General features: G+C 49.2%; 1 long non-coding RNA gene across 3 annotated transcripts; it reads right to left on the bottom strand.

Moving 5' to 3' along the window:
- Positions 1 to 722: 722 nt before the first annotated feature.
- Positions 723 to 10,034, bottom strand: LOC110348270 (uncharacterized). Of its 3 annotated transcripts, XR_015445513.1 has the most exons (4): positions 5,808 to 6,025; positions 4,128 to 4,383; positions 2,341 to 2,580; positions 725 to 1,809 (listed from the first exon to the last, which is right to left on the bottom strand). It is a non-coding gene; the product is annotated as an uncharacterized LOC110348270 (long non-coding RNA). The 3 variants fall into 3 exon arrangements; XR_015445514.1 differs by lacking the exon at positions 5,808 to 6,025 and adding an exon at positions 9,575 to 10,034 and having other exon boundaries at positions 723 to 2,580; XR_002393378.2 differs by having other exon boundaries at positions 723 to 2,580.
- Positions 10,035 to 10,491: the final 457 nt, after the last annotated feature.

The raw sequence follows: 10,491 nt of genomic DNA, 5'->3' as shown, positions 1-10,491 counted from the left end.
CTCTCTCTCTCTCTCTCTCTCTCTCTCTCTCTCTCTCGGGGGTGGGTAATTTTAAACACTGCTACTTTCATTTCTCTAGGATCAGGTTACCATTACTTTTTCTTCAACCTTTTTTTCTTTTTTTTTTCTCCAGTGTTGGGAATGGAACCCAGTCCCGCGAATGCTCTACCGCTGAGCTACAACCCCATCCCAGGTCTCTTCAGTTTTGTGGACTGGGTGTAAAGCACGGAAATACACGCACCCAGCTGTAGCAGGATCAAACGGATTTGTTCATGAGGCATACAGGTGTGCAAAGTGTAACTTCCTTATTCTTCTATAAATACGTCTGTAAATAATCTGGTCTTGCTTCAAGAACTTCACACTATTTGTAGCTGGAGTAACAGGACTCGGGAGAAGAAAACAAAATTTAGCCTAGTCCAGTAAATACAGTCTCCTTCTAAAATCTAAATAATCTCTTTAAACAAGGACGCCGTCTCTTCCGGGTCTCTCAGGCCTGGGCTCTGGCACATCCCCCTCCTCTACCCCCTTCATGGCAGTGTCTGGACCTATGTGAATAGGGGGCTGTTCTATAATCTTGGGCCACTGGTGGGGAAACACATGGCTGGTGTTTCTTGAGTAGAACCAGATGCACATAAGGTATGATAAAAAATAACGAGGTGAATGCTTAAATAAAAAATGATTATTACAGTAAAAGACATATTGTCTTTAACCCCACCCTCGCCCACCACTCTTCCAAATGCACTCATCCCATTGTCCTTGCCACTTTCTGAAGCAGCTCTGGAAGTCCTATTTCCTGAGTTTCTTTACTTGCACTGCTGTGGCTGCCTCAATGTCCTGATTGATTCAAAACCTTTACCTTTTTTTTTGCAGTACCAGGAATTGAACTCAGGACTTTGCACTTGCAAGGCAGGCCCCAGTGCCACTGAGCTAAATCCCCAGCTCCCAAAACCTTTACATTTAGCGATCATTTTGACTGGAGAAGTGCCTAAAGTCACACTGGCAGATCCAGTGAATAACCATCATGTTTTTATGAGCCTGTCTTTCTGTTGGAAGTATTCAGCAGCAGCTTTCACCATACTTTTTATCATGCCACATGAAGACACTCAGGAAAGAGGACTTCCAGAGCTGCTTCAGAAAGCAGCAAGAAAGACAGGATGCATGTTCTAAGCGAGGGGCAGCACTTTGAGGGAGCTTCTTGGCAATATGTCTTTAACAGTGATTCTTTTTATTTACATACATCATATTTTCTTTTATCAGCCCTTCTATCTCAAGACTTGCTAAAGAAAAATGAAACTCGTCCCCATGTCCTCTTCCTGCACAGGGGTCAGATCCCTGTCTGATTCAGTCCGCCAAGCTGGATTTACTGGAGCAGTGCTGGAACCATTTCAAGGATTCTTTATTCTCTTGACCAAGCCTGGCCGCCTACTCTGCAAGCTTGCTGCAGAGAAAATGACCCCATGGAAGGGAAGCCAGAGACAAATGCAGGCAAAGGCACAAGCAGGTTTCATCTTGAAGAATCACCTCTGGCTGATGCTCAGGGGAAGAGCAGATGAGGAAAGCCCAGTTTGGAGGAGAGAGCTGATGCCAGGGCCAGTGGGGAGGGTGGCAGTGAGTGAGAAGGTACTGCATTAATAGAGAGGGTGACTCAGGGACAATAATTAAACAGTCCCCAAAGGCACATCTGAATCACCTCAGGATGTCAGGCACAGTGCACACCTATAATCCCAGCACTCTGGGACACTGAGGCAGGAGGTTTGCAAGTACAGTTTGAGTCTGGGCAACTTGGTGACTTAGCAGGACCTTGTTTCACTATAAAACAACAAAACAAAACAAAACAAAAAAACTTGTCAAAGGCCCGAGGATGTAGCTCAGTGCAAAGACCATCAGTTCAATTTCAATTACTGAAAAAAGGGCTGGGGATATAGCTCAGTGGCACTGGGCCTGCCTTGCAAGTCCTGTGTTTGATCCCTGGTACCTCAAAAAAAAAAGAAGTTCAACTCAGGAGCCAGATGTGGTGGTACACATCTGCAGCGCAAGCATCTGGACAGCTGAGGTGCAAGGGTCACTTGGGCCAGGAGTTCAAAGTCCACCCAGGCCAACATAGTCAAGACCCCCACCTCAAAAAAAAGAATCCCTCAGGAATAGCATATGGGGCTATGGGCACGGTCATTCGGTGCGGTGGGAACAAAAATGGGGCACCCACAGGGGAAAACAACCTCAGGGTTTCTTTCAGAAGTTGCACAACGGACTCAGGCTGTATGGCACTTGCCTGGCATGTGGAGGCTCTGGATTCACCACCCAGCAGCACCAAATAAAGCAAAACAGAGAACATATACGTACCATAGGACTCAGTCTCTCCATCCCAGCTGTTTACCCATGAGAAATGAAAGCATGCGTCCTGAACTCATACATGTGTCCAGACCAGCTTCATTTGTAATAGTCAAAAACTAGAGGCCAGGCACGGTGGAGCACGCCTGCAATCCCAGCACTCGGGGCTGAAGCAGGAGGATTGCCATGAGTTCAAGGCCAGCCTGGGCTACACTGTGAGTTCAAAGCCAACCTGAACCACGAAGCAAGACCCTGTCAAAAACAACAACAACAACAATAAAAATCCAGACTATAGACAACTGAAATATCCCTCAGTGAATGATGAATAAGAAACTGTGGTACAAGGGCTAGGGATGTAGCTCAGCAGTGCTGCACCACCTGGCAAGCACAAGGTTCTGAGTTCAATTTCTGGAACCAAAAAAAAAGGAACAAACTGGTACAGCCACACAATGAAATACTACTCAGCAACAAAAAGGAACAAATTTTTGATACAGAACAATGTGGATGCGTCTTAAAAATCACTCTACTGGGTCGGGGGTGGGGGGTAGAGGTCAGTTCTAGAACATTTGCCCAGTATGCATGAGACCCTGGGCTCTATTCCCAGCACCATTTAAAAAAGAAAAGAAAAGAATCACTATACAGAATGAGAGAGGTCATGTAAAGAAGAATATGCCGTATGACTTCTTTACTGCAAACTACTTGAGAAGTACATGAGTGAGAAAATTGCCTGCAGATGAGAAGTAGAAAAACAGATGAGTTACAGAGGGACCCAAAAGACTTTGAGGAATGATTAAAAAAAAAATTTTATTTTAAGTGCAGTGTGAATGTAGCGATGGCTTCATGGAGATACATGTATAGATTGTGTTAAAACTGATCAAATTTTACACTTTCATACACATAGTTTACACTTTAAATATATGTACGTTACATTTTAAATGTATGCAGTTTAACATAGTACAATTACACCTCCACAAAATTGAAAAATAAAAAAATCAACTCAAGGAACTGGAATAAAACATTCTGGGAGATCCTTGAATTTCTGTGTCTTTTAACCCAACTTCTAATTCTAGACAGAAAAGAAAAAGATACCAAAATAAAGCATCGCTGTAGAAAGGCGCTGAAAACACATTAAACGTCAAGATGGTGCCATAATAAATTAAATGCATAATTTCAGATCTGTCTTGTTAAATATTTTCAAAAATACTTAAAATTAGCAAGCACTGAGAAAACTAGTGTTCAGCAAATAATTGTAATGAATATATCCTCTTGTAGTCTAATGAGGGACTTTTTAAATTTTGAGTTTATTTTTGTAACAAGAGCTTTTATTTCCAAGTCTTCTAAAAAGGAGGTTTCTGTTATATAAATATATTCAAAGCACAATTTGAAGAGAACAAATGAGTTTTTAAACAATTATTTAATTAGGTTCCTTCAGTGCACAGACTTGGAAGTTGGCTGCTTCTAAGGTTGATTCCTCATTCTGTTTTTCTGTTTTATTTTAGCCCTTAAACAAGCTATAGTATTTCTCAAAGCCTCAGTCTCCCTGGCTCCCAGATATCCCAATGTGTAGCATTTTCTACAGAGTCTAAACATGCCTTTCTTTCCTAGACCATAGCAGCGGATAATCATTGGATGTTTTGGTCAATTATCCTTAAAACGATTAGCTCCTGAAAGGGTATTTGAAGGAAAAATGCTCTACTGCTCATTCTTTCCATTCAGGTCTAAATGTTGTTTATTCAATAAACTGCATACTTCGGCATGCATTATCAAACATTCTTAAAATCCCACTTTCTGATGCTCACCTGCCAGGCAGCTGAGCTGCAGCTTTATGAAATATGAAGCCAGTCCTCTTTTATAGCCGGGCATTCATCTTCAAACTTCTTGGCATATGAGTCCCTCCAAGTTATTTTATTATTTCCAAGAAACTGTAAGCGAGCCTTTTTATATCCCTTCTGTTGTCATAAGAATGATTGTACATAAAGCATGTCAACCAAACTCGAGAACGGCATCCTTCCCCGAGTCCACTGTTTCCTGAGACGGCTGCTCTCTGGGCCTGCTCTGTGGACACGATTTGATAGGATTATTGAGCGTGGTTTTAGTTTTTGGTGTTTGGGGGTTGTTCTTGGGTTTTGTTTTGCTCTATTTTGCTGTACTGGGAATTGAATCCTGGACCTTTGCACTGAACTACATCCCCAGTCCTTTATTTTTATTTTTATTTTTAGACAGGCTCTTGCTAAAATACCCAGGTTAGGTTTGAACTTGTGACCCTCCAGCCTCAGCCTAGCCGCACCCTCGGCCTCCCAGAGTGCTAGGATTATGGGCCTGCAGCACCACGCCTGGCTGAGCGTGGCCTAAAATCAAGGAAACCTGGACAGATTGTCCTCCCAGGCTCAGTTTGGCCAGAGGTCTTGGGTGTCCAGGAAGCTCATGCCAGCGGACTGCAGATCGATGGGGCCCATCCAGACTCAGCAGCTGCTCCTGGGCACAGCCAGAGTGCTAAGCTTAAAGTAAGTACAGCCGCTCAGGCAGCTGAAGGGTCTCAGCCACCCTTGCCTATGTCCCCACCTGCTATGGCTAAGCTATCAACCGTCCCATGTGCCAGTGATTTAGGCCCCACTTCACGATGTTAATGGGAGGTGCTGTGGACCTTTAAGAGGTTGGCTCGGTGGGAAGGTGACCTCACTGGGGTTGTGGGTCTACATCTCTTCCCCTTCCGGTTTCTTTTCCTGGTCCTTGGCTCTTGCGATGAGTGGTTTGGGGCCACCATGTCCCCAGCACCGTCCCAATGTGGTGACACATGCCTAATCGGAGGCTCAAGCAGTGGCGCCACTTCATCTCGGAGCAGAATCTGCAAAGCCAGGAACCCAAAGAAACCTTGTCTCTTTAGGAGTTAATTCCCTTGGGCACTTGCTTACAGGGGTGGTAAACTGATCTCACTCCCCGCCCAGCTTTCCGTCCAGTCCCGGAGCCCGGGTCCCTGGCCAACAGCAGCGGGCCTTGCCCCTTCTGTCTCTCAGGGCCTTGTGCCGATGGAGGCAGACCTGGTTCCAGCTTGCTTCCCTAAGCCCCAGGGTCCTAGTCTTTAAAATCAGGACAGAAAAAAATGGCAGCAAGGGTGCTATGGAGAAAGAGTCACATCGGATGGCGGGTGGCGAGGTGAGCAGCTCCGGAAATCCCCTGTGATGATCGTTTCTCCTTTGCATCAGGGCCCCGCCCCCAAGGCCTGAGAGTCACAGATAAACGATGAAGGTGCGTGGTCTGTGACCCCACAGGAGAGGAAGAGTGCTCAGGCACCAAATCAGCCCGCGCCCGCTCAGCCTACGCACAAGGCACCTACGGGTTCCCGAAGGGAGGACGCCCAGCTTCCCAGAAGGGCTCAAAAATAACTCTGGTCTCATTAACTCTGGAAGCAAGTAAGGGCAGAGGAAAAAGGACTATGCCGGCCTGAGCCAAAGCCCAAGACAGAGGTGGACCCTAAGTACCTGGGGGGAGTGGGGGTCGAGCCAGGGAGGGGCCGAGGGATGGGCCCTTGGTGGGCGTGGCCTGAGTGGGTGTGGCCGAGTCAGCTGTGCGCAGGGCGGGAGACCCGGTCCACGCGTCTGGCAGTTTGGGGCAGCGCCTGGGCCCACAGTACAGGGTCTGAGATGGAGGGGCAGAGGAACAGGCTGGGATGGAGTGGGGCCTAGGAAGAGGAAACCAGGGCCTACAGGAAGAGATCTACGGGGTAGGGTGGGCATGGGGCCGCCCTGGACCCACAGAACAAAGCATTCTGGGCTGCAGGTGGGCCCGGAGCTGCTGTGGGAGGAACTTCCGGCTGCCTGGGACCTGGTGGGAGCATGGGGAGGAAGCCAGCTCCAGAGGATAGAGCTCTGTCCTCCCAGAGGTCGACCTGTGGTTGGCACGGCAGGCTTAAGGAAACCCTGGCCTCGTAAAATATGGAAACCCCAAGAGAAGAAGAGAAACCCCAGAGTGTTAGGGAGTTCCTGGCATCCAGAAGTCTTTCCAAAGAGAGGCCAGCACCCCTCCACAGAGAAGAAGCCCTCCCCAAAATGCCTTGTCCCTGGGCTGGGATTCAGTAGTCAGCGCCCCCTTACCTCCGCGTTGTCACCCCCACTGGCCTCTGGGCCCTCTCCCTGCTGAAGGGCACCCTGGGCCAGTGCACTGGAGGAGCTGGACAGCCTCCTCAGGGCTGGCAGTCAGGATCCCTGCCTCAGCGGGCTGGTCTTGGGTGGAGGGTTAAGAAATCTTCATTCGAAGGGGAGAGGGCTGTTTACAGCAAAGTCTCAGACTCTTTCCAAGCAGGTTGTGCCCATTTTTTGTTTTAAATGGGAAGTTATGAAATGCCTCAAGGGTCTGTGGTGAAAACATAGGTGTGTTTTTAGCCCATGGTCGCTGGAAGGGTGCATTGTCCTGCGGTCTGCAGGGATGTGGCATAGCTAACAGGACACTGGACATCTTTGCCTTTGGATTATTATTATTTTTTTTTTTAAGAAAGAAGAGAAGGAGCAGGAATGGGCACATGGGCATCTGCCATGTTATTTTCTATACCCAGACCTGAGCAAGCCAGATCCAAAGGGAAGTTTCCACTGGACTCCTGGTCCACCTCTGCTGTGAGAATGGGCCGGGCCGGGCCAGGGAGAGGCGGCTCCTTCCACCTGGATTCAGAATCAGAAGGCACAGAGCCTGGCAGCTGAGTGTGAGCCACAGGCATATGCACAAAGGAAAAGAGATGTTGCTGCTGCAGACTCCTAAGGCATTTCAGATGTTTGTTATTGCGTCAAGGGGCGTAGGAGTGGAAGAATGAGCGAGACTGATGTCTTCTCTGGGCTTCAAACAGAAGAGTTCCTTGAGAAGGGCAAGAAAGAAGGAGAAAGGCAAGGGCATAGGTGTTGGAATCAGGAACAAACAAAAACAGCTCCTCCTCTCTGCTCTTTGTGAGTCTGGGAATCACCTCGCTGCTCCGAGGACCCCACACACCATTTCTTGTCTCTTGAGAGGATCTGAGGAAGTCATATAGGCACAAAGCCAGCACCTACAAAGCTTGCAGAACAGGACAGCACCCCTACCCCCGACTGTTATGGTTTTGACATGACATGTCCCCGAGAAAGCTCATTATGTGAAGGGCTTGGTGGCTGATGGGTTTTGGGGAAGTGATTGAATCAGGAAGGTTCTAACTTCATCAGTGTTTAATCCACTGATGGGAAACAAGGGACAGGGCCTACCTGAAGGGAGTGGATCATAAAGGTGTGAGCTTGGTGGCTGTATCTGCTCCTGCCCTTTCCTCTCTGGCTTTTTCCCTCTCTCTGCTTCCCTGCCACCATGAGGTGAGAAGCTTTTCTCTTCCATGCCCTCCCACCACGATGTCCTGCCTTACCACAAGCCTAAAAGCAGTGGAGCCAGCTGACCATGGACTGACACTTCTGCAACCATGAATGAAAATAATCTCTCTTCCTTTAAGTTGACTTCCTCAGATACTTTGTCAGAGCAACACAAAGCTAATTAACACACCATCCAACCTGCTCCCTCTGCTATGAGCTGGGCATGAACCACTGCCAGGCTGAGCTGATACAGAGCTAGCGAGGCCCCTGCCTGACCCCCAGGAGCCCAGCACCTTGGCAAATGGGTTTCAGTGCCCAGTGCTGTAGCAGTGAGAGGTCCGTTATGCTTCAAGAACATACACCAAGGCAGACCCATGCTAACCCAGGAAGAACCTAAAAGAGTGCCCTGAATTTGTGGGAGAGAATGCATTTCCATTGTTTAAGCCATGCACTGGTGGTCCTTTGTTAGGGCAGCTCTGGGAGAGGAAGACATCAGTGCTAGAGGTCTGACGCTGCATGGGGATGTATAATAAAGTAAGAAAGGGGAGCGCTAGCAAGTGAGTTCGTCTTTGTCAAGGGTGGGAGGGAAGCCTTCAAGCCAGGAAGAACACAATTAGTTTGGGCTTTATAACACCTATTGGAGGGCCAGGGATCTAGCTCAGTGGCACTGCACCTGCCTCGAAAGTGCAAGGTCCTGAGTTTGATCCCCAGTACCAAAAAAAAAAAAAAATCTATTGGATTAACTGGGCTTGGTGGTCACACCTATAACCCCAGCACTCTGGGAGGCTGAAGTAGGAGGATTGCAAGTTCAAGCCTGTCCTGGGCAATTTAGTGACTCAGAGAGACCATGTCTCAAAATAAAAAATAAAAGGGTCTGGAGATGTAACTCAGTGTAAAGGTCCTGGGTTCAGTCCAGAGTACTGAGAGAGGAAGGAAGGAAGGAAGGAAGGAAGGAAGGAAGGAAGGAGAGGACAGGAGAGGAGAGAGGGAAATAAAAGAAAAAAACCAAACCCTCTGGGCTCCAGAGCAGAGGAGGCTGGCAGGCCACCTGGATACAAGACAGAGGTTCGAAGGGGAGGGATGGAGAGAAGAGAGTAGCTTCCAAGTAAACAGGAAGTTGCAGCCACAGGACCCCATTGCGGTCAGCAGGGGGCAAGACAACCACCCGTGCTTCTGTGGCCATCTGTGCTCAAGGCCCACTCTCCCTGTGATACATCAGGGAGAGCCTGGGACAAATAGCTCTGGCCAGCCTGGCCCGCCCCACATGAGCGCTTCCTGGGGATGGGCTCCTGCCTGGGTCTTGCCCGCTCCAGGTACCCAGAGACCTTGTCTTCATCTGGGTGCTGTGTACTGAGTGCTGGCTCTGGCCCAGATGTCGATTTTCTGGGTACAGCAAAATGGTTCCATCTCTCTTGGGTCCCTGACATGAACCACCACGTTCCAAGAAACTGATAAATAAACGCCACAATGCCAGTTTGATCGCTTATCATGCGAGAGAGGGCCATCGGGTGCGCGAGTGACAGGCCAGGAACCTCTCTCCCACGGGCTCCCAGGAGAGCCCGATGGCTATTGGGTAGCAGCTGCCGCCGCCGCCCCTTCTCCTCCCTTCCCTTCGCCTTCCCCTTCTCTTCCCCTTCCCAGGACCTTAATGCTCAGCTACATCCCCAGCCCTTTTTATTTTTTATTTTGAGACAGAGTCTTGTTAAATTGCCCACAGATGGCCACAGAAGCGTGGGTGGGTGTCCTGTCCCCTGCTGACTGCAGTGGGGTCCTGTGGCTGCGACTTCCTGTACACCTGGAAGCTGGTGCCTTCTCTCCATCCCTAGGCTTGAACTTTCATGCTCCTGCCTCAGCCTCCCAGAGTAAAGGGATTCCAGGCGTGCACCACCCCAGCAAGACAGACCTCGTGCAGACTGACTGCACTCTCTTACCTGGCAGGCAGGTCTCCAGGGGTGTGCAGCACTGAGAGCTCAACATTCTCCTTTGAGCCTGGAATCAGAGCAAGGAGAGGGAGGCGCACTTGGGCAGGGCCATCCTGGGTTTGGGCCGTCCTGGGCTCTCTCCAATGCCAGGGGTCAGCCTGGCAAGAAAACCTCTGTCGCTTGGCCAAGATGCCTCTTGCTGGGCACGGGCATTCCGGGTTCTGGCCAAAGCCTCCAGCTTTGGACACCCAGGCCTGGGTGTCCCTGAAGCCAAACCCCAGCCAGCACAGAAATGTGACTTTCCTGAGCAGCTGCAATCCCCGAGCAGATTTCTGGTAAAGCTGCCAGAGCCCAGCATCAGAACCCCTCGCTTGCTTGGGCCTCTCTGCAAGAGCTGGAAGATGCTGGGATCTATTGAGTGTTCTGGGTGGGAGGAGAAGCCAGGCTGGAATCAGCAGAGAATGCTAGTACACTGCCTGAATGGGTCCCCGAGGAAGCTACCTGAATATCCAGGGCTTTTATACTTTGTGGTGACTTCTCTTATCATTTTAAATAAGCATTCATTTCTGTGCGAAGTTTATAGGGTATTTATGTGTGTGGGTTTTTTTCTAAAAGAGAATCCCTCAAATTGAGCTTCAGATCTCACAAAACCCGGCCCACTTGCCCTTCTAAGACAGACAGCCCCCGTCCTGGGGGTGCCACCCTGGAGGGGGGTTGGCACCGAGGCTTGCACAGAGCCAGGGGTTCTCAGTAGATGAGTCTTGGAGGGCACACAGGACAATACTGCACTTGAACCCCTCCTGCACCAACCCTCATGGCCCCTCCGGGCCTCCGAAAAGGAACCTCTACTGTTGAGACCATCCCTTGGTTGGGATAATCACATCTTCCCTTCGTTTCATTGAGGAGAGAGCTTTCATCTTTTAATA

The sequence above is a fragment of the Heterocephalus glaber genome, unplaced genomic scaffold (genome assembly GCF_053883595.1).
Source record: "Heterocephalus glaber isolate CG9 unplaced genomic scaffold, H.glaber_assembly_v1.0 deba00001610, whole genome shotgun sequence".
Taxonomy (NCBI): Eukaryota; Metazoa; Chordata; class Mammalia; order Rodentia; family Bathyergidae; genus Heterocephalus; species Heterocephalus glaber.
The sequence above is the reverse complement of the archived record's forward strand: the minus strand, read 5'-3'. Positions and strand labels throughout refer to the sequence as shown.